Genomic DNA, 5,473 nt, shown 5'->3' on the forward strand with positions numbered 1-5,473 from the left:
GACTGGCTTGTGTTTGTTTTTAAGATGTGAATTTTGTATTGATGTAACTACAAATTAATTCACACTTAATAAAAAAAAAACTTTTTTAATCCTGTTCATCAGTTTGTGTTTTGATCAGTTATAAAGTTCTATTAAAAATGTGGGAGTTCCTTTAATATATAATGTTTCCAAAAATGATTATGGTTAAAAAATGACTCCAGAAATAAGAGATTGATAGAAGAACATTTTATTAAACTCATAGTTACAGCACTGATGGATTTTGTGTCGTGGACCATCAATAATGAAAACAATTATGAAGAGAAAACAAATCTGCCTTCTAACTATTTATTCTGATATTTTGTTTTGGCACTTGAAGAATCAGAATCTCGTCTCCAGCCAGGCACCAGAAACCTCGCTGTCCGCTTCCAGAGTCATTGATGTTTAGACAGGAGAGTCGAGCTAAGGAAACAGAAGAACAAATTTGAGAAACACAGAGTCAAACGCACGCCATTAAATACTGAAACTTTGCTGAGATGTCTCAGCAGCTCTACCTGCTACATCCAGAGTAATGGTGTCAGGTGAGGTCCATCTCCCCAGCGGTTGGTTTGTCTCAAACCTGAAGTGATGCTGGCCCGCATCGTCCAGCTTCACACCCTGAATCTGAACTGAGCAGCTGGAGTAGCTTCCCCCGGTGTAGCTAGAATACAGGCAGCAATTCAGTACCGTCATTTTCCTGTAACAATAACAGCATCTGCAGTTCTTCTCACAGTGTGCGCCCGCGGTACGACGGGCTGATCTGGTTGGTGTGGTGAGCAAACTCCCAGAAACACGGAACCACATAAGGCGCCTCTCAGTGAGACCTGGGGAGTTTTACACAATGTTGTTACTTAAACATATCCTAAAGCCATAAACAACATATTTTACTGATACTTTATGAGATACACCAACACAACATACTATTAGTGTGAAGTGGGAAAAAAAATTAAAACTTTACAGATTTCTTCTACTAAAAAAGCTTTTAAAGAACTTTCCTGCCACTCCAAAACAATAAAATATTTAGTTTGGGTCTGATACATAAAAGCCCAACAAAGTACATTTACTTGTTTTCACAAACACTTGAACCGTCAATCTAAAGAAATGCAAAATGAACAAATGATCAACCTGAGGAGTAAAGTCACTGTAGTTCCTGCCCACACACACATCACTCTTCTGGAAAACGACACACTCCACCTGCTCTGAGTACCTAGAAGACACAAACGCTTTGGATCGTTCAATTGTCAGGGCTCTAATTTAGGAATCTATGCACAAAATATACAAGGAACAAAACATTTGAAGCAAACAAATACATATGTTCCAGTAAAAATCATGGAAGTGCACAGACAGGCATTAGGAGGTCAAACTGTTTAAATCTCAAGAACTCACCCTCAGAGTGTCTGCATCCACCTCAGCCAGTCAGATGAACACAAACACTTCAGGATCTTCATGTCCCTGACAGTGATGGAGGTGAGGAGGTTTTATAGCGATGAGAGAGTGTTTGGCGTCTGTCAGGTGGGAGGGGGGGTGAGGCGGTTGGGGGAGTGTGAGTCTGACTGTCATTGGTTGACCCGTTTCCACTGTTGCTCTTTATTCCACTTCTCCATCGGAATCTGTCTCAAAAGATGAGCTGAAAGAAGAAATTGTGACATCCATGTGATCTTATCACTTCTGCAGCGGTTTCAGAGACATGTGTCTGTGCTACAAGTCAAAGGTCATTAACCTGTAGTACATGTTAGACTCACGTGTTATGTAACAGTCATTCATTCCTTCTTCTTCTGCTCCTTCTTTCTTAGGTGGGAAAACGTACTCAGTAGGTTTTTTAAAGCTAATTTCACCCAAAAATTGAAAGAGACTTTCTCATCAAGTCTTCATCATGTCCTCACCTTTTCCACAATCTGTTACAACCAGTAGATCAGCAGGTGGAGCTGGTCTTCTTCTTTAATTGTTGGTCAACTCATGTCATGAGACATGAGTTGACGGAGAAATGAAATAAAGAGAAAAGACAATGGGGTTAACAAACAGAATATATTTGGACAGAAGGAAGAACAATTTGACCTCAATTTAATCCATATTTAAAATGAAAATAAGTTTTCTTACTTTTTTTGTCAACAGGGTTCTCTTATCTCCTCCATCTGACTGGTGGTTCTGAAGGTGGAGGTTTACAGGCGGAGGATATCCAACCTGGGATGATCAGAGAATCAGAGATCTGAGAATCTGAACCTGGATCAGAGACTAGTTTTGGGTATTTTTTAATGTCTATTCTTTTTTTTTGTGATCCTTCTGTCATGTAACACATGAACATGCTATTGGCCATGTAAACTATTTGTTTCATGAGATTAATAGTTTATCTACAGAAAACTTTACTCCACATGCTCTCCATTTCCTTCCATCCGATCCTGTTCTCTAGTGTCCCTCTGAGTAAAAGCTCTTAATTTAATCCCTCAAGCATAAATTCGGTCTATGTTCTCCTTTGTCTTTGACTATTGTTATTTTCCTGATGCTTTAATGTTGTTTCTGATACAAAGTATTATCAGGCAAGCATTCCTTACTTAATGTAAACTTTAACTCTGTATGGTTGAACACTTTGTAAATTACTAATAACTTCTATTTCTATTTTTATTTAGTAAAGCTGATGGTCCCCACCACCAGCAGGAGGCAATCAGTGTCATGTGAATTTGGAATGCAAAAACTTACAAGCAGTGTGAAAAACAAGAGGTCCAGAAGCACCGGAACCACATGGACAACGGCGAAAGGCGATGAGCAGCTAAAACCTGAAAGATTGAAAACTTGGAGAGTGGATTAGTGGGGGAACAGGATAGAATAATTTACTATGGCAGAGAGCACAGTGTGGGGAAGAACCACTATTACACTATGAAACATGAGGAAGTTGAGAGGAAAAGACAAAGATAAAGAAAAACCTCGGTGCAAGGCGCTACCTAAGGTTTCTTCAGTTGTTCCAGAATCCTTAACATGAAAAATGCTAATTCCAGCATTGGAATAAAGAAAAACCTCGGTGCAAGACGCTACCTAAGGTTTCTTCAGTTCTTCCAGAATCCTTAATATCCAAAATGCTAAATCCAGAATTGGAATAAAGAAAAACCTGGTGCAAGACGCTACCTAAGGTTTCTTCAGTTGTTCCAGAATCCTTAATATCCAAAATGCTAATTCCAGCATTGGAATAAAGAAAAACCTCGGTGCAAGACGCTACCTAAGGTTTCTTCAGTTCTTCCAGAATCCTTAATATCCAAAATGCTAAATCCAGAATTGGAATAAAGAAAAACCCCGGTGCAAGGCGCTACCTAAGGTTTCCACAAGCCTGATAGAAAGCCATTGGCTTAAGTAAAAAACAACAGAAATGATGATGTCCTAATGTGACTTCCCAAATAGGTCTTCAGTTTTTTACAGATCCCAATCTAATCGGAGTCACTTGACAAGGCGTAGTTAGGTCTAAACCACTTGTGTCTGGAACTCCCTCTTGCTGTAACTCCACCAGATGTTGAAAATATTTGTTCTTCTTCTATGTGTGAGAGTGGGATTCTCACGTGGCATCTGTGGTGGGGGACTGAAAACACGGGGTGACAAAATGGGATCTTCACAATGCGTCAAAGGCAAGGGACTGGAGTCAGGTAATGAGAGAAAAGGATCCTCACACGACATCCTTGGTGAGAGACTGAGGACAGGGAGAACCTGAATGGGTTCTTCAAATTTCCTCCTACAGCGGGGATGGAAAAGAGAGCTTGATGGATGGGCCTTGTCCCCCCATTCTTTTTCACATCTCCATGCCAACCGTTTGAGGATGATTTTAACCTCCTGAGACCCGGGCTTTTGTTTGATGTGCATTTTTTATGTCTCCTTACTATTTGGGATTAGTATGACCTAATTTTAGTTGAAATTAAATTTTAGCTTTCTATGTGCTCTTGAACTATGTCAAAACCAATGCCCTCATATGAGGACAATGGGTCTGTTTTTGCATATACATTTCTCCTTGTCATTTGGGATCATAAGGACCCAATTGGCCTAAAAATGAAATTTCAGCTTTCTACAATAAGTGGTTTTCTCAAAACCCAATGTCCTCAGACGAGGACATTGGGTCTATCTGTGTGACGATAAGACCATTCAATCAATGTTATTATTTACATCTGTGTTTACAAAAATGTAATGTCCTCATATGAGGATGCAGGGTCTCAGGAGGTTAATGATCTCATCACTATGGTTGGTCCTTGTCGGCAACCTCCTCTTCAATAACACTGTCCCTGGTGCTCTTGGCGGGGTCCTCTGCACCAGGGCGGAACTTGGCGAAAAGGTCACCCCTTGGAGGAAGAGAGATCTTAATCCTCTTGGCAGGGGGGTCCTCTTTAGCAACAGTCTCACTGGGAGAGGGCTCCTGTTCAGCAGGCATTTCATGTGGAATTTCACAAGAGAGACTGAGGTCAGGGTCCGAAAAGACATGAAGATTACGCCTCAATGTAGACACGGGAACGAGGAGAGGGGATGACAATCTAGGTTCCTCACATGACTCCGTTGATGAGCGATAGAAGAGGATAGGGGGTCTCACAGTGGGAGCTTTACATCCCTTCTTACAGCGGGGATTGAACAGAGACTTTGACGGATTGGTCTTGTCCCCCCATTCATTTTCAATTCTCCATGCCAACCGGTCAACAATGATTTTAAAGACATCATCACTATGGTTGGTCCTCTTGGTGGCAACCTCCTCTTCAGTAACACTGTCCTTGGGCCTCTCGGATGACTGTCCAGGATCCTCACATGACGCCGTTGATGGGCGACAGATGTCAACAGTGTCCCTAGTCCTCTTGGCTGGGGGCTGCTCTTCAGCATCACTGTCCTTTGTCCTCGTTCTGTTTATGGCAGTCACAGATGTCTCATGAGCCGCGTCCTCTTTCAAACCTACCTGATGACTAGGCTTTGATGATGGGTCATCCTCCTTTGCAGCATTCACCTTCTTTGTAGTTCTCCTGGTGCGGTCAAAAGCCACAGAAGCCACTAAAGTTTTCCAACCTGCCAGAGGCTGTGGCGAGATACTGATAGGACGCATATTGGGCTCTTGCTTTTTGTCAAGTTCACATGTGAATTTAAAGCTGGAAGGAAGCACGGTACCAAAACTAAGCTTATATGTTGGGTCGTCCTCCTTCGCAGCATCCATCTTCTTCCTTGCTCTCCTGTCTCGGCCAGAAGTCAAAGAACCCGCGTGCTCTTTCAAACCTACCTGATGATGTTGCAGGGAACCGATAGGTCTGGAGTCCTCTGGACGCAAAATGGGCTCTTCCTGTTTGTCAAGTCCAGATGTAAACAGAAACCTGGAAGGAAGCACGGTACCAAAACAAAGCTTTGATGGTGGGTCGTCCTTCTTCGCACCATCCACCTTCGCAGCATCCATCTTCTTCCTTGTTCTCCTGTCTCGGTCAGAAGTCAAAGAACCCGCGTCCTCTTCCAAATCTAC

At 42.1% G+C, this 5,473-nt stretch overlaps 1 long non-coding RNA gene across 1 annotated transcript; it reads right to left on the bottom strand.

The window, feature by feature from the left end:
• Positions 1–210: 210 nt before the first annotated feature.
• Positions 211–1,800, bottom strand: LOC111611139. The gene is made up of 6 exons (XR_002753902.1): positions 1,758–1,800; positions 1,402–1,642; positions 1,141–1,222; positions 747–839; positions 531–676; positions 211–438 (listed from the first exon to the last, which is right to left on the bottom strand). It is a non-coding gene; the product is annotated as an uncharacterized LOC111611139 (long non-coding RNA).
• Positions 1,801–5,473: the final 3,673 nt, after the last annotated feature.

This window comes from Xiphophorus maculatus, chromosome 14 (assembly GCF_002775205.1).
Source record: "Xiphophorus maculatus strain JP 163 A chromosome 14, X_maculatus-5.0-male, whole genome shotgun sequence".
In the NCBI taxonomy this organism is placed as follows: Eukaryota; Metazoa; Chordata; class Actinopteri; order Cyprinodontiformes; family Poeciliidae; genus Xiphophorus; species Xiphophorus maculatus.